The following is a 21,590-nucleotide window of genomic DNA, read 5'->3' on the forward strand; positions in this document are numbered from 1 at the left end:
TGCAGGTCAGGTGAATTGGCCATGCTAAATTGTCCATAGTGTTAGGTACGTTAGTCAGAGGGAAATGGGTCTGGGTGAGTCATTCTTCCAAGGGTCGATGTGGACTGGTTGGGCCGAAGGGCCTGTTTCCGTGCTGTAGGGAATCTAATCTAATCTTATGCCTTTTAAGACATCCAGCACCTCCTCCTTTGTAATATGGATATTTTTTCAAGATGTCACCATCTATTTCTGCACATTCTATGTCTTTCATGGCTTTCTCCAAAGTAAACACTGATGCAAAATATTTGTTTAGTATCTCCCCCATCTCCTGTTGTTCCACGCATACATCAATGCTCCGTAGCAGTAGGGTACAGTCTACAAGATGCACTGTTTGAATTCACCAGAGATCTTTACACAGCATCTTCCAAATCCAAGACTATTTGCATTTCGAAGGTGTGTGTGGGAGAGAATTTTGGAACTACAGCTTAAGTTATAAAAAAGAGCAATTGAATTTTAGCAAGATGGTGGGTGAATTAGCAAAAGATCCTGAGACAATACCTTCCCAGCCTATGACCATTTCCATCTGGATGGACAAGGGCAGCAGGTCCATGGGAACATACAACCTGCATGTTCCCTTTGAAGGCACACATCATCCTGACTTGGAAATTTAATTATGTTCCTTCACTTGGAATTCCCTCCCCAGTGGCATTGTGGGTCTAAGTACAGCAAATGCATTACAGCAATTCAAGAAGACTGCTCAGTACCACCTTTTTAAGGGCAACTAAGGATGGGCACTAAATATTACCCAGCCAGTCATGCCCACATCATTCATGGGGAGAAAAAAGGAATTGATAGTTTAGTTGAAAAATACAGTTTTATTCAATAATTACAAAGTTTTACTGAGTTTTATATGTTAAAAGCTGCATCAGAGACAAAGAAAGACAATTCAATTCTAAGCAGGGATTGTTGAAATCGATTTGAAAATATTTCAGACAAAGAAAAACATTGATGCAAAAGATGTTGTGGCAATGGTTTTCACACAGTCAATTAAAGATAGAATCTTATTGATTGAAATCATTTTGAGACAATTTCCGTCTATTTTTGGAACTCCTTCAGTCACCTTGTAAAATGAAATATCTTTATTCATCCCTATGAAGATTACATATTGGTAAAGGAAAAACACTATACATTGGAAGTAGTATTTAGAGCAGCAGAAACATTAATAAATTTCAGTATTAATCCTGTGACAACAATCTTGCCAACAACAAAATTTCAACAGCACCTTTAATCGACAAAAATTGCCATAAGGCAACAAAATGAGGAGGTCAAAGTCCAAATAACCATTTTCCAAATCAGGAAAATGATCAACAACTTCAAGTACCTATCAATAATTAGTCATAACAACAACATTCACTGTGACCAGTCTTTCCACCAGGTTGCTGTTAACTTAATTTGACAGATCATCAAATTGGCAAGAATGGGAAGCACAATTCCTTTGATCTTGAACAACTTCAGCATTGGACACTAAATTAAATAAAGAACAGGCTAGCATACTTCTTGAACACATGGGAAGGACACCAGATCATGTAATACATAGAAAGCAGATCAATGAGAAATAAATTACCTTTGAAAACCTTATTACAACTTTTGATTAACATTTCATAGCCAAGTCCTGTTTATGTCTTATTGATTTTGCTCTCAGCTGAGCAGACCTTTTTTCTCCTTTTCACGCCTTTCCCACTATGATTACTCCCTTTGACATTTTGCACTCAGCAACCTCAAAATCTGTTCTATTTTCTCCTCTTTCACTGCTGTCAACAGCATAAATAACACCACTTTCCAGTTCCTTTCAACTCTGAACAAGAGTCATACCAGACCTGAAATGTTAACTCTACTCTCTCCGCAGATGCTGCCAGACCTGCTGAGTTTCTCCAGCACATTTGTGTTTATTTAAGTTTCACCTCATCAGATAAGATCATCTTGCCCAGCTCTGGACCTACAATGGATGATGAGGGGAGATCAGATTACTGACTACTTAAAGCACAGTAGAACATTCAAACAAAACAGGCAAAGCACTCATCTGAAAAACATACCATATTTTTCAACTTTAATGCAAAGTCTTAAACAATTTAATGTTATAGTATTTTGTCACATGTCTGGTTCCAAACCCCTGCATCAGCAAAGACAAAGCTGTCCAGTCTTACTGAACAACATATCCTCTACAGGAAAAGAAGCCACATAGAAGATGTGTGACAGTCTAAAGAGCACACAAAATATCAACACAATTTGTTCCCAATTTAATATGCGTATACTTCACTTGGAACAGAACCTGGAAGAAGAGATCAATAGTGTAATGGGACCATTTTCTTTTTACAAGGAAGGAAGGATGACATCACTCTTTTCTCAGAGAAGTAACACTGTCACACAATCCAAATTCTATTCACACAGAAGAAATAATGCAACTTTCCTATGCATTCCTGTGGTTGCATCAAAGCAAGACACTTCATCAAGTTCTACAGGTTCAAAATGTGTCGTCAGGCCACCAGATTAGTTTAAATCTCTGATCCAGCAGAGACCAGCAGTAAAATAAAAGGAAACTCATGATCTTTATCTCGAATGTCTATACTTTGTCCCAGACTTTCCATAACCACCAATCAACACAGATGAAACAAGTCCAAGTCTTGGAGGGGGGGGGGGGGGGGGAAGATAAAGAAAAACTATACAATAAAATAATATTAACTGAATTTAAAAATGATGCATTAAAAGAAGAATGGATGCAGCTCCCTGTGACAACATTGTGCATCTATCTACAGCAAGCAGACTGCGGTGCTTCAAGAAGGCAGCTCTCGAGTGCAACCAGAGATGGACAATAAATGCTAGCCCTACCAACAATGTCCACATCCATAACTGAACTGTCGAAAAGAAGAGACCTAGAATGAACTTGGGGACCAGTTCAGGGAATACCTATGGTCCACACACTCCAATCAACCCCAACTTCCAGTTGCCAGCAATTTCAACTTACCCTCCCACTCCCCCAACGACATGCCCATCATGGGCATCCTCCACCATCAAGATAAGGCCACACGCAAATTGGAGGAATATCTCATCTTCCGCCTCGAGAACTTACAACCACATGGTCTTAACATAAATTTCAACAGCTTTCAACAGCTCCTCACTGCCCAACTCATCCCAGGTCCAGCCCTCCCTCTCCACCCCACCCACTCCCCTTGACCTGACCTAACCTGTCCATCTTCCTTCCCACCTAACTGCTCACTGACCAATCACAATCACCTCTTACCTGTATCTACCTATCGCCATCCCACATACCTTTCCCCCAGACCCAACTCCCTCCCTCTATTTATTTCTCAGATCCCGATGGAAAATTCTGGCCTGAAACATTAACTCTCCAGCTCCTCTGATACCGCTTGACCTGCTGTGCTTTTTCCAGCTCTGCACTTTATCAAATCTGACTTTCCAGCATCTGCAGTCCTCACTGTCTTCAACTCTAGAAAAAAAGGAAGACAAGTAACACACTTGAGAACCATGAACTTTTTTTTTACAATGTTCATGATGTGGAGAAAAAAGCTTGGGAAGGACATTGTGCAAAAAACTTTAGGAGTGATGTTAGGATGATATCATAGAACTGGTTCCCACAGAGCATGAATAGCACAGGATGGATTGACTTCCTCACATGGATGGTTAGATTGAAGATGGAAGATTAATAAAGCACAATTTCATAATAATATCATAAGTTCAGAACCTGATATCTCTGATTACCATGTATAGGCACATATCATGTTAACCTGCAAAAAATAGAGTTCTACAGAAGACTAAGTTTGAAGACAACTCATGACTCTGCCTTGTCCTCAGGCAAACCACCTTGAATCCAAACCATCAGGTGTGGCCCTAAAACCATCTGATTAAATCAACTGTTCTGGAACTCTCAAAGATCCTAATAAGGTTAAGTAGCAAGGTGGCAAACAAAAATATATCAATTTAATGCAAAAATAAATAAAACTAAATCTCAGTCAAAACAGTGCAAAATTATATATTAACAACAAAGATTAAGGGGTGGCGCAGTGGCTCAGTGGTTAGCACTGCTGCCTCACAGCACCAGGGTCCCAGGTTCGATTCCAGCCTTGGGTGACTGCCTGTGTGGAGTTTGCACATCCGCCCCGTGTCTGCGTGGGTTCCCTCCGGGTGCTCCAATTTCCTCCCACAGTCCAAAGATGTGCATTTCAGGTGAATTGCCCATAGTGTTAGGTGCATTAGTCAAAGGGAAATGGGTCTGGTTAGGTTACTCTTCGTAGGGTCAGTGTGGAGTTGTTGGGCCGAAGGGCCTGTTTCCACACTGTAGGGAATCTAATCTAATTTTACTGAAGCAAATGGGTTTTGATTTGTCACATTTGATTTGAACTAACTTTTTGTAGACTGTCATGAAATAAACATGAGAAATGAATATTGCTTATCAGAATGGTCTGCTGAGTGTTTAAGTAGCAGCTTTATCTTAGTACTTAAGTATATTCTAGACACATGAGTGCATAATCAAGATTGGTATAGTGCAATACTGAGGAACTGCTGTACTGTTACAGGAATTGTAGTAAGGCCCTATCTGATCTCTTGGTCTTTGTAAAAGTCCTTGACTGCCACATTTCCGAGATTGCAGCAGTGATTATGCTTTAAATGTGTATCTCTGCCTGTAAATTATTTTCTGATATTTTTCTTATCTTACCAAAATGAAAGACTGAACACTGAAGTTTAAAATAATCTCTTCTAAGAGCATTTAATGTCACATTTACCTTAATATGAAAATTATTTTTGTAAGTAAAATACAGAGAAAGGTGCTGAGTGAAGAAATCAGCCAGGTGCCAGAGAATACCTTTCTTTTTTGCCCAGCAATCATGCTCTGGCTTGATAAAGATGTTGAAAGTTTAACAGCTGAAAGCTAGAATAATAAATTGATATAAAATGAATGCATCATGACTGCTGCTGGAATAACAATATATATCTGCCTGGGGCTCTTGTAGTTTCCCTGCCTCAGAATCATGAGACCTGGGTTCAAATCCACCCTGCTCCAGAGATGTGTCTTGACATCTTTTAATAGATTGATGAGAAGATATCTATATCAGCCTGGTCTACTGTTTGCTGTCACTATATAGCTGCACTGGTGAGATTTCACAAAACTATATGTGCAATCAATATCACACAAGATAATGGAAGAAATCACTATCCTGTTCAGTGTGTGTATTCTTCCTGATGGAACACAACAATGTTTTCCCTGGCATACAGAGGTTTTGACTGTGATATGTTAACTGTGCCACATATTCCAATCTGGAAAGATCTCGATCGAGAGAAAGTCAAGGAGCCACTGTAAATGCATCTGGCAGTGTTACTGTTACCCTGTTCTGAAGCCAAAGACTGATTGATTCAAAGATGCAGCATATTTCTTTGAACATCTGTATTATGAAGATAAATAAAATCTTCCTGGAAGTCCTAGGTGGAAGGCCTTTCTGCCTCACTTCCCCTTTTCTCTGCTTGTCATCTTCTTTGCTGACTCTGCACAATCTCCTTATCCTGCTGTAGTCTAGGAGAACTGCAATTGTACCCACAGCCAAGAACAAAGCCTTGTGCCCAGGCTCCTTACAGCAGAAATCAATGCCTTCTGCATGTATATCCTTCCAGTCTTTACCAACCTCAGCAACTGCAAGCAATTCTCAACACAGCCACACTTTCCAAAGCTCAAAGCAAGGCAGTAAAAAGTAATAAGCAACTAACCTGCAAGTTTTTATTGGTCACTTTAAGTAGAACTGGTGGGGTGTTTGTCTTGGTGCTGAACTTCCAGTTGTGTATGTATAGGAAACAGCGTAAATTGGAATCTCAAGATTCAAAATAGCAACACACACAACGATGTCACAAATACCCTCACCGAGATGGTTATGAATAGAAGCAGTGCAGACACCATTTTGGAACTAAAATGGCCTCTAACTATCAGCGCTACACGAGAAGGCTTTTGCAGTCATAATATCATATTGTAAAGTAATCTTTTTTTTGTTACAGAGAAATGAATTCACTGCTGCTTGATTCTACTTCTATCCATCATGCAATAAATTCTGTCCCTTGACAATTACCAAGCATGACAGCAAGTTAGCTGATCCTTTTCGCCATACTTCATGATTAATTAATATATAATGAGATAAGTCAGACGCAGTGTGAAAGATGAATGTCATCTGGTCAACAATCTGCCATTCATTCTGAAAAAAATATATTTTCAGCATAGAGGGAGATGAAGGTAAGATATATTGTTCAGATTTTATAACACATAACATCAATATCTATTTAAATTCCTTTACTGCCGATGCATGTGCTACTGTATTTGATCTGCTCTCCAAGGGAAACACTGTAATGGTTTTTAGAAAATAAAGATCAGGGCCATTAAAACAGTTATTATCTTTATCTCCGTCCACTAGGCAGTGACATGAATACAAAGCACTTTATAATGCCCTTTTCTGAAGGCAAGTTTACCAATAGACTGTTTCCAATGAGTGTTGAGCAATTTGACAAATATTCAGATTAAATTCTTAAGAAAGAAATTAAATTCTTGAGAAAGAAATTAAATAATTCTGAAAAATATTTCAAAACCTTACAGACTTGCAATTCTTACTGCCAGCTGTTAAACATCAAGTAGATAAGGAGTTTGCTGATGTGGCTCTCGTGTTGGATACAATCCTCTCACTAGTCTTGATCAATTGAACCTATTTAGAAGTTGGTTAATTGGCTTGTTTTCTTAAAAAAAAATCTTTCACTAGTATTGCACTGTGAGAAAGTGAAATTCAATTAACAATGATTTTAATATGTAACAATAATGTAGTTGAAATATGTCACTATCTTGTTTGTCATTATTATTAGCATTTGACAGTTGGTGTGATCAGCAATACAACTGAGCAGCACTCGTTAAGCAACAACCTGCTCTCTGACACTAGGTTAGGGTTCCACTAGAGCTATACATCTCGTGACCTTATTACCGAGTCATGACTCAATGGGGTAGCATGCTGGAGATCAAACCCTGCTATTGCCAGAGTCATCACAGAAGTTAAAGATTTTAAAATAAATACACACAATTCATTAACTTACCTGATAGATCTAGGTTGATAGAAATCATTGACCACATTTCTGTACTTCACAAAAATGACTTTATTGCACGTAAATGAACTCTAGATATAGGTAAACAATTATAACCATTTGGTATATAATATGACTAATTAACATTCTAATCCTATTCCAAACTCCCTTTATATACGCACGCAGACAGAGGGAAAAGCTGGGAAAGCACTTTATAGTTTCTGTTCACAAAAGTTGCTGAGATAATTTTTATGATTCTCGTACTGGTCAGAACACCACTTCTCAGTCATCTTTCTTCAGACGAATCCACTGGTTTACAAGATGCATACTTTGACTGATCCCATCATTGAAAAGATCCCTGATTTATCAATTAAAACCATTGCTATAGCAACAACTAAAAAAAAGACATTTTTCAGGTTTAAAGTGGCTTTCTGCAGAGAACAGGGAGAGAGCTCCTGGCTGGTTAGAGACTATTTATTAAACTTGATGGCTTCTTTGTTACTTGTTCCAAACCTCAAGCTTTTCAGTTATTTCAGAACCACTTATATGGTTGTTGGCAGGCAGAACGCCTTTCTCATCAATAACTGGATACTAGTCCAGAAACCAAACAATGTTTTGTTATCAACCAAAGCTCCATCTGTGCACACTCTATTGGTTCCAGTTCATCTGCAAAAATGGCTGTAGTCCACAGCTGTCAAAACCGTGCTTACAATGAGTTTCAACTTACTTTCAAGCCATGCAATGAGCCTTGGCATTTAAACAGTCCTGCAGCATCTCTGCACAGAGGGAGAGTTAGCAGATGCTGTGTTTCAGGAGGCAGTCTCACCTGCAGGTTAAGACCCTCAAATTTGGCCAGTGGTCAGGAGAATGTGGGCACAATGCTTTTGTGGGTGGCATGGTGGTTAGCACTGCTGCCTCACAGCACCAGAGTACTGGGTTCAATTCCCGCCTCAGGCAACTGTCTGTGTAGAGTTTGCACATTCTCCCCGTGTCTGTGTGGGTTTCTTCCGGGTGCTCCAGTTTCCTCCCACAGTCCAAAAATGTGCAGGTTGAGTGAATTGGCCGTGCTAAATTGCCCGTAGTGTTAGATGAAGGGGTAAATGTAGGGGAATGGGTCTGGGTGGGTTGTTCTTCGGAGGGCCGAAGGGCCTGTTTCCTCACTGTAAGTAATCTAATCAAATCTAAACTGGATCCTCCCCTTCTTACTCCAATATTCTTTCAAACTGGTTTGAGATTTCCCTTATGCTGGCACCAGGCAAGCAACACACCAGGTGGAACTCTTGATCCTGCTTACAAGGATGCTACCTGTACTCCTAATTATAGAATCCCTGACCACTACCACATTTCTTTTTGTTCTCCTTGTGTGAATGGCGTTCTGTGCCACTACCCACAGTAGTCAGTTTTCCTAAACCTCCAACAGTCCTTATCATCATACAGCTGAAATCATACTAAATGGAGGATCCCTCTTTGCCTTCACTTGTAGTCATACCCTCCTATACCTGACCACTGGCCAGATTTGAGGGTCTTAACCTGCAGGTTAAAACTGCCTCCTGAAACACAACATCTGCTAACTCTTCCTCTGTGCAGAGGTGCTGCAGGACTTGTCATGGCCCATGATGGGACCAACAGCGGAGGCAAGAAGTGGCATGATGTCCTGTTTGGAGAATATCAGGAATTAAAAATAAAATTAAAGATAGAACCTCAAGAGTTATAATCTCTAGATTATTACCCAAACCACACGTAAATTAGCATACAGATAAGACAATTAGAGAAGTAAGTGCATAAGTAAAAGAATGGTGGGGGAAAGAGGAGTTCCATTTCATGACCATTGGCATCAATATTGAGACAGGAAGTGATTGTACCATCGGAATGGGCTCCACTGGTTATAATTTGAGGGCAATGATTCTTGCAGAAAGGTTGAATAGGGAGGGTGGTCAGCCTGGGGTCAGTCTCATGAACATTTGTTGCATTCCCTCTATGGTAAGAGAAACTAAAAATGCAAGCAATACCGCAGGAATGATCTTATCAAGGCCTTGTATAACTGTAATAGAGACCCTTACTTCTGAACTCAAATCCTCTGAGCTGAACCTCCAAGGGGAGGTGAAAATGATTGACATCAAGGCCACATTTGACCGAATGTGTCATAAAGAAGGGCCTAAAAAACTGAAGTCAATGAGAATTAGGGAGAAATATTTCCACTGCTTTGAGTCAAACTTAGCGCAAGGGAAAACAGTTGTGATTACTGAAGATCAGCCATCTCATCTCCAGACCATCTCTGCAGAAGTTTCTTAGGGTAGTGTCCCAGACTTAACTATCTTCAGTTGCTTCACCAATGCTTTTCCCTATATCATAACCTCAAAAGTGGGGAGATTTGCTGGTGATTGCACATTGTTCAGCACCATTTGGACTCGTCAGATACTGAAAAGTCCATGTTCAAATGCAGCAGGACATGAACAATATCCAGGGGTTTGGGCTGACATGTATGTAACAAGTACCATTCACATTATACAAGTACCAGGCAATTACCATCTCTAAAAGTTGCTCCTTGACAATCAATAGCAAAACCATCTCTGAGATCTTCCACTATCAACATCCTGGGGATTACCATTGACCAGAAACTCAATTGGACTAGCCCTATAAATAGTGGATACAAGAGCAGATCATAAGCTAGGAATCTTGCAGTTAGTAGCACTATGATCCCTTAGCATTCCATCATCTAAAGGCACAAGTCACGAGTGTGACAGAGTACTTGCCTAGATGTAGTCATCTCCAAAAATACTCAAGAAGCTTGATACGATCCAGCACAAAGTAACCACATCCACCAACATTCATTGCCTCCACCATTATTGCTCACTAGCAGCAGTGTGTGTCAGCTACAAGATGCACTGCAGAAATTCACAAAGACTTCTCAGACAGCACCTTCAAACTTGCAACAACTTCCATTTAAAAGGACAAGGGCAGCAGATATGTAGGAGTACACCAATTGCACAATCCCCTCTATGCCACTTAATATCCTGATGATATATCACTATTACTCGAGGTTGCTGAGTCAAAATCCTGGAACTCTCTGCCTCATGGTATTATAGTTGAATGCAGCCAATGGAGTACAGCAGTTCAAGAAGGCAGCTCACCACCATTTTCTCAAAGGCAACTAGGGTTGGGCAATAAATGCTGGCCCAAAAAGTCTTGCCCACATTCCATGAGTAAGGAAAACAATTTGAGTAACTGTGGTGGTTGGAACCAGATTGACCTCATTGACTACAAGGTTGTAAACCTGGGCCAATCAGGAAAGCCCTGGCTGACCAATGTAACCAGAAGATATAGATGGGCACTGTGGGGTATGAAGTGCTTTATTCCACCACCACACTCCCCCTCCCCAACCACCTCCACCCCTGCTGACTCTATTTTCATTTGATCCCTGCCCTTTGTTGAGAAGGGAACTGCTTGTCACTGGACACTCCAGTGTTTCCTTTCTTCCTGGTGATGGAATATAAATAAAGATTTCTGCACTCATTGTTCTTCATTGTGTCCTACATCTGCATACACACAACATGGGCGCTGGGGAATGAGTAAGCACTGCTGCTGTTAGGTGGTAGTGTGGGGATTGAAAAAACAAACGTAACCAGAAAATATCTATTCGTAAATAATTGTAACCAGGAGAAAGGAAAAGCATATGATGGCAGTCATTTTGGTCTTGTTTCTCTTGAAGCTGTCCAGTTTAATGCATCAGCATGGTTCAGCTCTGACAATCCATGTCTTCCAAATTTTCTTTGGCTGTCAGTCTAACCGTCTGCTGTAATGTGGTGCTCTGAAGTGAAAAGTACAGTGGGTGATTTCATTAATTTGTCTTTGTTGCTTTTTAATATACTTCAGTACATACTTCATTTCATAAAAAGGCTAGTGTCTGAGCTGATGGGTTATATAATTGCTGTTAAGGGCTTGTAAATACTTTAAAGATGTTATCAGATCTGTAAAGAAGAATCTGTTATCAGAATAAATAGTTTTTAAAAAAATGACCAGAAGATTTAGAATCTCCTCAGTTCAAGTGACAGATTCTGAGCTGGCTAGCCTCAGCCGGTCTTACTGTGGGCTTTTGTTTTTTGGTTTTATTTGATTGTGGGGAACTAGCTCTTGAGCTGGCTGGCCGCAGCCAGTATGTCCCTGGGTTTTTGTTTTTGGGTTTATTCATTAATGGGGAACTGGCTCTTGAGCTGTACTAGCCACTGCTGTTGGTCTTTGTTTTGAGGGGCCTGATTTTTGAACTGTGTAGAACTGATCTACACAGCCAATTTGTCCTTTTTTGAGGACTGATTTCTGAACTGGCTGATCTTCACAGTGTGCTACTATTGTATGTCAGTTCTCACCAGGGTACTATTGTTTTACTGGCTCGTTGCAGCCTATGTGTTTCTGTTTTGGTTTTCTTCTGAGCAAGGACAATGCTGATTTTGTGCCAGTGCTTAGGCCCTGCACTCTGTGTTTTAGTGACTGCACTTTCTTTTTTGCATGTGTTTTCACTTTTTGGTCTTTGGACTGAGCCTCTGTGAGTCATCTGCATCTTTCCAGATGAACTGTTCCTCTGTGAGTTGGGCCTGAGCCTCTGTGGATGGAACAGGCCTCTGTAGAAACAGAACACCTGTGTATGTGGTGTGAGGTTGCCAGGAGTGTCTGTGACATATGCACTGTTTTATTCTTCAGTTGATTGGACTGTTTTGTATGTGTTTGTGTTACTATTTTCAGTTTAGTGAGATAAGGTGGGATTTGAGGTTTGTTCTCATTTCCCTGCAAACTGGTTGTACACTGGGGTTTGGGGTTTGGCCATGCTGCCCCTTTCCCCTGTAAATTGTCGTTTCTTGCAAACTGCTGCTCATTGTTCATACATATAAAAAAACCAGAAGATTTAGAATCTACTCAGTTCAAAGACTCCAAGTTGGCTGGCCACAGCCAATGTTACTGCGGGTATTAGGTTTTGGTTTTGGTTTTATTTGCTTGTGGGGAACTAACTCTTGAGCCAGTGGCCACATTCAATGTGCCCTTGGCTCCTGGCACTTGAGCTGGCTGGCCATAGCCAGTGTCCTGGGATTTTTTTGTGTACTTTCTCCTGGGAAACTGGCTCTTGAGCTGGCTGAACACAGCCAGTGTGCCTTGGGTTTCTGCCTCTTGAGCTGGGTGGCCACAGCCAGTGGTTGGTGGGGCCTTTTATTTTAATGGAGCTGCTTTTTTACCTTCTTCAGGAACTGACTTTAAGCTGACAGGGTACAGCCAGTGGCACTGCTGGGTTTATTCCTTTTCCTTGGGGAACTGAACTTTCAGCTGGCTAGTTGTACCAGCGGTATTGTGATATTGAGAAGATGTGTGAGTGGAAGAGGGGACTTGCCGTTGGGACTTATTATTTGCTCGATGGTCAGCTGTTTGGGCTGAACTTCTTACCTGCCCTGCCTCGATTCCTGTGAATGGACTAAACATCCATGGTGAGCCCAACCTCATGGAGGAGGCCGATTCGTTGTATGTGGGCTAGGTCTCCGGGAGTGGATTGTGGTGATGTGAGTGGACCGGACCTCATGGGGTAATCCAAGTCTTTGTGTGCAGTGTGTGCACCCTGCCAATGGAAGGAGGACCTGCCATCGGGAGCAAACCCTGCTATCGGAGGCAGGTTCCAGTTTGGGAAGTGGATTCTGGGTGAGATGGCGAACTCTAGGAGTGGCCCTGTGTCAGGGGCAGCCCCCATTTTGTGAGTGGACTATGTCTTGGAATGGACTCTGCCTCTCGCAGTTAAGCTCTGCATCTTTATGTGTATATTGTGTTTGCACTGTATGTTATCATGTATTTTGTGATTGAATTGTGTTTCTATATGTACATTGTGCTTTGTGTATCTCTAGGGAGAGTTAAGTTCGCTGTGCGTGCTGGCATGTGGGTTTCCTTTTATGCACTTTTTTGGTTGCTTGCTGTGTGTTTTTATTTGGAGGATTGTGATGTGGTTTATTTTGCTGGTTCTGTGTGTTGCTTTTCCTATTGGTTATTAGGGAACTTGAGGTGTTTGTTTTTGGGACCCTGTTTCTTTGCACTCATTTTTATAACTGTTAACTGTTGGTGTGTCATGTGTTTGTCAATTCATATAACATTGAATTAAAAAAAAACATAACCAGAAGATTTAGTATCTCCTCAGTTCAGGGGACTGACTCTGAGCTGGGTAGCCACAGCCAGTGTGTTACTGTGATTCTTTTTTGAGACCTGATTCTTGAACTGGCTGACTAATTTAGCCAATTTGTTACTGCTATTCCTAAAAAAAAGAAAAAAAAAGAAAAAATATAACCAGGAGATTAGAATATCCTCAGTTCAAGCGACTGACTCCAAACTGGCTGACTACAGCCAATAATTTGTGCATAAGTAAATAAAGGGTGGCTTGGTGACAGGATACCGGCCTCTGTGCAGTTATTTCACTAACATTATTGAGACTCTTCAGCTATTACAGTTTTATTTTCATTAGCATGGCTGCAGTCTCCAGGTCTAGGCAGAGCACTGTGGAGACTTTTGGTGACACTTCACATCAGTCAAAAACGCTTTCCAGTTCAACCGAAGAAACTTTAGAATGTGATATTTGGACTGTTTATACATTCCTCCTTTTAGAAACTTAATGACAGACAGGACAGACCAAAATTTAATTCTATGCTTTTATTTGGTTTTAAAAGTAGAATAATATCAACACTAGCAGCAATTGGAGCTGGGCAAATAGCCAAGTCAAATAACAGCATAGGAAGAGAGTCTCTCGGTTACTGCTTCTTACTGATGTCACTTAGCCACTCTAGATAATGTAGGTTACAAAGATTGGACCTAGTCCAAATTGAACATTATTTTAAAAAGATTAGAAGCTTTCTATTTTGTTATCGACCTTCCATTATCCTTCCCTTCCACATGAGGATCCATTTCCCACAACATCTGTTCTTAAATGTTGCTTGGGTTAACCCACCTTAATGATATTAAATTGCGGGCAACTGTGGAGGTTGTGGATTTTCTACACATGAATTTTATCAGGCAGTTGTCTTTTTGCCATTTCTAACAAATAATAAATAACTTAGTTTATATGATCTCTGCCAATATCTGTTTCCTCAGACTTAGGACTGGTATTCAAGGAAAAGGCAGGTTTGGCAGAAAGCAAAAATCTATAATTCCTGTCCTCTACCAATAGATAACAAAGCAGAATTAACAATTTTAAAAATGCTTCACCTGACAGAGTAACACTTAGGAATGAACACATTCACAAAATTGTCTTTGAAAACTTGTTTTCTTAAAACTTTTGTTTTGCAAGATAATTGCTGAAGATGCTCAGCAGGTCTGGCATCATCTGTAGAGGAAAAACAATTTACATCTTGAGTCCTGTCATCCTTCTCCAGAACTAGAAGCAGCTAGAAAAGCATGACTTTTATGCTGATGATGGGGGAACAAGATGGTATAAAGAGTGAGCAGATAGGTGGACAGGAAGCCCAAAGGGAGAAGAAAAAAACGTATGCAGACAAGGGGATCATTGGTCGTCATAGGTCAGGGAAGAACAGAAGCTAGTTAAGTGATAATAATTATTTGAAACTGGCTTATAGGTACTGAAAGCAGCCCATTTCATGGCAAGACCTGTGATAGTTTGGGTAGGTGATACCTTTCAGTAAAGGGGTAAAAACAATGACTGCAGATGCTGGAAACCAGATTCTGGGTTAGTGGTGCTGGAAGAGCACAGCAGTTCAGGCAGCATCCGAGGAGCTTCGAAATCGACGTTTCAGGCAAAAGCCCTTCCTGATGACGTACCTTTCAGTAAAGTCCATCGTAATATGTACATGACAGATGATGAAGTGATCATCGCCACTTCCCACAGCACCTTCACAGGTTTCTCAAGTTCTAGTTCACTTTTGGCCATCATTCCTCTCTTTTCATGTCATCGCCACTGAAATTCTACACCATTAAGATGCCAATGTTCAATTTGCAAGCACTAAAGGTATGGTGCAAATCATTGTTGACTAGTATTTGAACCTAAGCACATTCACTCTACTTATGTTGCAAATAAGCGATGAATTATTGTAACTGAAATAAAACTGCAGTTTTCATGCTCATGCTTCATGTATTATCCCTTCAATGTCCTTGCGTTCAGCAGACATGAATCCCACACTTCCACCCATTAAACTGACCCTGACTCTACCTACCCTGGACAATGACCCAGTCACACAATAGTGGTGACAGGAAATGAACCTCATGGTAGAAACCAACAGTACTGGGCTTCGCCTGACAGCCCAGTACCTCCACAGAGCCTCCATGCCTCATTTGCTGTGCCCTGATATCACCATGAGGACACACATTGAACTTTGCTGACTCATTGTCCCTGAAGCCTAATATTATATCTTCATGATGACCAGCCTGGTCCTATATATTCCTATGCATGCTCCGTGGTTGTCACTGCCAATTATAAACACATCCATGACCAATTATGCCAACTGCGATCAAGCCCTTGGACTGTATGCAGACTGTGCCCATGACTGACACTACTAGAATCCCCTAACTGACAGTGCTCCCCCGCCATTCATCTCTTCCTCTTGACTGAACTGATGAGCAGTTCCCAACAACTTTCCAACATGGTTGAATACGCCTGCAGTGTAATTGCTGAGAAGGCAATTGGCACACATTGAGTATTCGATTGATGTTTCAATATGTTGCACAACAAGATGACACGAATAGATCTCTACTAACAAGTATGATAGGCAATTTGCCTGTGTGTCTGCAGCATAAGAGTCAATATGTTAGTTCTGCTAGTCTTCAGGCTCTGACTGAAATGCCATAATCAAGGCTGGAGGAAAAACAGAGGCATCTGTTGAAGTAGGGATAGGGACAATGATGGGGAAATGTTAACAGGCATGGCACAGCAGGGCAAGGCAAGGCATGGATGCTGCAAGCATACAGGTAGGCACTCAGTGAGTAAGTGTTAAGAGAGTAAACAAGCAACCCTGGAATGCAGCCTGATCATTAATATAAATTTTCCTTGCAGTACCCATTCAATGCTGGTGACTTCTGCGCCCTGCAATGCAGGTCTGCACTTCCTAAGCATCCTCCAAATGAATCAGTGAGGTGTCATAAGGATCTTGAGGGTTACCAATTCTATGTACAAAAGTTGAATGTGGCTGTGCCCAAGAATCATGCACTGAGATGCTGATTTATGGTGACTGACATGTAGGCTCTTCACAGCCAGGCATGAGCTAAACTCGCCTGATACCTGTTCTGTTTTCATGTCAAGAATTATCAGTGGTCACAGCAGGTAGTAGGATAGAAAGCTTCATATTAATGAAGTGAAACGTGCAGTGCATAATTCTGTTAACAAGCAATAATCTCCCTTAATAAGCATCTCACAGCTGCCTAGTGAGAATCTTGCGTTGCTACCTGGAACTTTGTGTGTTGCTACTAACATCAAGATAGATCTCACTGGGCATCTTGTGTGATTCTATTCCATTTCACATCATGGTCCACATTGTTCAGGTCACTCGATGACTCTGTACCAATGTCATCTGGGTACAAGTTTTTTTAATGCAAAACAATCTGGCACGCTGGCTCAGTGGTTAGCACTGCTGTCTCACAGCACCAGGGACCTGGGTTTGATTTCAGTCTCGGGCAACTGTCTGTGTGGAGTTTGCACATTCTCCCCATGTCTGTGTGGGTTTCCTTCAGGTGTTCCGGTTTCCTCACATGATCCAAAGATGTGTGGGTCAGGTGAATTGCCCATGCTAAATTGCCAATAGTGTTAGGTGCATTAGTCAGGAGTAAATATGGGGAGTGGGTTTGGGTGGGTTACTCTTTGGAGGGTCGGTGTGGACTTGTTGGGTTGAAGGGTCTGTTTCCACATTATAGGGAATCTTATCTAATCCTTATGACTGCAACCATGACTTTCTGCAGCATGGACCTTATTGTGTTCCCAATATTGGTGGCTGGTGTCTTTTACATGCACTTCTCCTGTTGATGCCCCAGGGTACTCCTTGTCTTACAATCCGGGTTTAGAACACCATCTTTGTTCAGCCCATCTGGGATACAGCATCATCCAAAATGGTTTTTAGTGGATTAGGATGGAATTCACTGCTCACCTGTCCATGCCTCCTATGGTAGTGTCTGCATTTGTCAACAGATTAGTCTACTGATTATGTAGGTCTTAAAATCATTTGCCTGCTGCATTAAACTGTTGCTGGACTTCAGTTCAGGCATGCCTCATCACTTACCTCTGATTCTATGGTCTGGTCTGAACATTAACGCGTTTTATTAAGCATAATGAGATGATAAGATAGGACAGCTCTGGAATCCTACAGACTCAGGTCCCAGTTACATACGATCTGTCAGCATTATGACATCGTTCCTTACCTGGATTGGCTCCTTACCTGGATCTTAGAGTAAAACTATGTTTCTACTAGGTTTCTCAATTCCTCCATTCTCCAAAATAAAGTTAACACTTGCAGTGTGATAGAGTTTGGGAACTCATAATAGTGGTGTCATATAATTTTGAGGCAGCGGGTTCCATTTCTGAAAACATTAATGTCAATAAAATAAATTCCTACTGCTGATGCAGGACCATCAGTGTTAGTCACAGATGCCTTCCATCTCTCATACAGTTCACCAGTTGATTTTGTAATGGTTCACTGCCTCAGCTGGGCAAGTTAAACTACGTAAACAACCAACACAAGAAAGTTCATACGCACAAAGGCCCTGTGGTGTAAATGCTGAGAACTGTAGTGACCTTTGTTAGTATTGTTCGTAGCTGGCAAATAATTACGGGTTTTCATAGCTGCAAGGAAAATGTTTTGGTCACAGCCTCCATAGTGAGTCTGATGCTCTTGTAAAACTGCTCCTCTGCCATTTTCTGAGTCTGTCACAGTACGTTGCTTACTGCAATATTATGTACTGTGAGTCATGCCTCTCTAATGCTTCATACACCCTTGAGCCATTCTCTCCCACTGGCTTGTTTTATCATATACTCTTAAAAGACTTGCTGTATCCATTTTTATGGACAGAAAAGTCTCTCCTCTAATTACTTCTTCTGTTGTTGTGGTGATATTTTTAAACCTTCGCTTTTGTTAAAGTCAGGAACACTAGTTCTGACCTGGGAAAAAAAAACGCTTTTTTCATTTTTGATTGTGCATCTACACAAATTCCTCTTTATTTATGAACCCCAGTTGTTTGCTATTCTGATGCTTCAGCAATCTTCTAATGATTTTTGAACAAAGGAACTTTCAATGCACAACTCAGGGAAGAACATTCAAGTAGCATTTTTGTTACAACCAAGTCAGGAGGAATGAACACCCTCCTGAGCTAGTGACAACAAAGTTTGAATTTAAAAGAAGAGTGGTATTGCTAATTTAGTAAGTAAACGCTTTGCTGTGTATAACTTGGTATAAGCCAGCCAGTTTTGTAACGTTAGCAAGTAAGAAAATATTTTTATTTCTAAAACTCAATCAAAAACAGGAAATACTGACAAAAAGTTTAACATACATTCAAATATCCATTAGTGCAAACAAAACACACAATCTTGAGGACGTAAAAAAAATTATAATTGATCTCTACAAACTAACAGATCTTAAAATTTTGCCAAGTCAAATTTAAAGTCAGAAGAATACTTTCATGGATTATCTGAATGTTTGTTTTCAGCTGAGGATCACTTTCCACAGTAGCTTCTTGACATAGAGCTTCACACTGGAGCAGACATGGCTTTATTGATTTCTCTTTTCCCCTGGAGACATCAGTGTTGATTCAGAGTTCTCCTTTTAAGATCTCTCAGCTTGCAGCAATTAGATTTTTTGATGGGTTTTCAAATCAGAAACTTCGATAAGAGAATTTTCAGAGAAAGACAGAAGGTCAAAGCTATTGTCCCTGTGTGACTTCTCTCTGCCTATCTCTTCAAGTAAATTTATATATTTCCCTCCTATAAATGGATTGTCATTACTTTTCTTTCTCTCACTCTCCCACTCAAAGCATTCAAGATTTGGTGTCTTAATCAAGCAGTGTTCCTCACAGATGGAAGATGTTAGCTGCAGAGGCCTACGTCCATTATTTTGAAAAGCGTTCTTTTAAAAAACATCAAGGTAAATATATATTTAGCCAATGATGTAGATATATTAACCATATAAATAAAGATCAACCAGCCTAGAGCATTACAAAGTAATATTTTAGATGGCACAACTTCCTAACACTTTCTAATGATATTATACAGTTGTTATTCACACATTTCTTTATGCCAAGGTTTGCAAGGAGAAGAAAATATGACATTGTAAGATTTTGTTATTGCTGTAGCATTTATCATTATAGAATCAATTATATCTTATTGGGAAGTATCACGCTATGTGTGAGGCTTCACATGGAACCACACTACATTACAAGATAATGTGCAAAATTTGTTGTTATAATCCTTATCTGATACTTCTAAAAATGCATTTTCACTGTGTGTTCTATCTTGGTACAGCCAGTATTAGGTTGTTCATCATTGTTAGGTCTCATAGTTTCCAATGAGAGTCTGAGCCTGGTGGTAGCTTCAGGTACAGCTTTATTTTGGTACAACACACTGTTACAGCTTCAGATGTTCTTCACAGTAAGGCACACAAAAACATCAGATTGTATACAGTTAAAACTTAGAGTGTACATGCCACCCACGCCCCCATCAACCATGTCAGCCATATTTTGCTGTCTTCCGCTGGCCATTTTCTATTCAGTTAAGGGCAGTATTTGACTATTTTGTACTACTTAATTATGGGTTGCCTAACAATCATATAATGACAAAAACTGCTGGAAATACTTAGCCGGTCTTGCAGCCTTATGGAAAGAAAACAGTTTCAGGTTGATTATATTTCATTGGAGTTCTGATAAAAGATCATGAATCTAAAATTTTAATTTTGTTTTTCTTCACATATGTTTCCTAACTTGTTGAGTATTTCTAGCACCTTTTGTTTTTATTGTCAATTTCTACCATTCGTGGTATTTTGTAATAATTGTTTATCCCTAATCTTTCAGAAAAAATAATGATAACTGGGTCTTTTGTTAAGATTCTTCAGAAACAAATTACGAGATAACCATGATTCAAGTGAAATAAAAAGTGAGCTACACAGAAAGTTCACATGACTCAAAATGTTAATTCTGTTTCTCCAGCATCCACAGCATTTTGATCTGAAATAAAACGCAAGGTTTCCTTTCTTAAATTGTTGCTCTTACTGGACATTAGTAAACTAGTTTAATTTCTCATAGGCACAGGTACTGATATCAGCTTTTTATTTATTGACCATTTTTAAACTGAATACAAATTTCAGGCTGCCACATTGAAATTTGAACACATTTTCACTGGATTGTTGTCACAAGCATATTTTACCTTTATGGAGAAAGTGAGGTCTGCAGATGCTGGAGATCAGAGCTGGAAATGTGTTGCTGGAAAAGCGCAGCAGGTCAGGCAGCATCCAGGGAACAGGAGAATCGACGTTTAGGCATAAGCCCTTCTTCAGGAATGGGGAAAGTTTGTCCAGCAGGCTAAGATAAAAGGTAGGGAGGAGGGACTTGGGAGAGGGGCGTCGGAAATGTGATAGGTGGAAAGAGGTCAAGGTGAGGGTGATAGGTCAGACTGGGGTGGGGGCGGAGAGGTCGGGAAGAAGATTTCAGGTTAGGAAGGCGGTGCTGAATTTGATGGATTTGACTGAGACAGGGTGGGGGGAGGGGAAATGAGGAAACTGGTGAAATCCGAGTTCATCCCTTGTGGTTGGAGGGTTCCTAGCCGGAAGATGAGGCGTTCTTCCTCCAACCGTCGTTTTGTTGTGGTCTGACGATGGAGGAGTCCAAAGACCTGCATATCCTTGGTGGAGTGGGAGGGGGAATTGAAATGTTGAGCTACAGGGTGGTTGGGTTGGTTGGTCCGGGTGTCCCAGAGGTGTTCTCTGAAACGCTCCGCAAGTAGCCGGCCTGTCTCCCCAATATAGAGGAGGCCACATCGGGTGCAGAGGATGCAATAGATGATATGTGTGGAGGTGCAGGTGAATCTGTGGCGGATATGGAAGTTTCCTTTGGGGCCTTGGAGGGAGGTGAGGGGGGAGGTGTGGGCGCAAGTCTTGCACCTCCTGCGGTTGCAGGGGAAGGTGCCAGGAGTGGAGGTTGGGTTGGTGGGGGGTGTGGATCTGACGAGGGAGTCACGGAGGGAGTGGTCTTTACGGAATGCTGATAGGGGAGGGGAGGGAAATATATCCTTGGTGGTGGGGTCCGTTTGGAGGTAGCGGAAATGACGGCGGATGATGCGCTGTACATGGAGATTGGTGGGGTGGTAGGTGAGGACCAGTGGGGTTCTGTCCTGGTGGCGGTTGGAGGGGTGGGGTTCAAGGGCGGAGGAGCGGGAAGTGGAAGAGATGCGGTGGAGGGCATCGTCGACCACGTCGGGGGGGAAATTGCGGTCCTTGAAGAAGGAGGCCATCTGGGTTGTGCGTTTTTGGAACTGGTCCTCCTGGGAGCAGATGCGG

The 21,590-nt window shown here is 41.1% G+C and overlaps 1 long non-coding RNA gene across 1 annotated transcript in view; it reads left to right on the forward strand.

Annotated features, from left to right (window-relative positions):
- Window positions 1–5,992: 5,992 nt before the first annotated feature.
- LOC122550595 (uncharacterized) overlaps window positions 5,993–21,590 on the forward strand; it is a 53,438-nt gene continuing 37,840 nt past the window's right edge. The window contains exons 1-2 of the long non-coding RNA XR_015757355.1: window positions 5,993–6,268; window positions 19,078–19,187. This is a non-coding gene — a long non-coding RNA (uncharacterized LOC122550595). The remainder of the gene's footprint in view (window positions 6,269–19,077; window positions 19,188–21,590) is intronic.

This window comes from Chiloscyllium plagiosum, unplaced genomic scaffold (genome assembly GCF_037043375.1).
Source record: "Chiloscyllium plagiosum isolate Xiang-an unplaced genomic scaffold, Cpla_swu_hap1 HiC_scaffold_6, whole genome shotgun sequence".
NCBI classification, from domain to species: Eukaryota; Metazoa; Chordata; class Chondrichthyes; order Orectolobiformes; family Hemiscylliidae; genus Chiloscyllium; species Chiloscyllium plagiosum.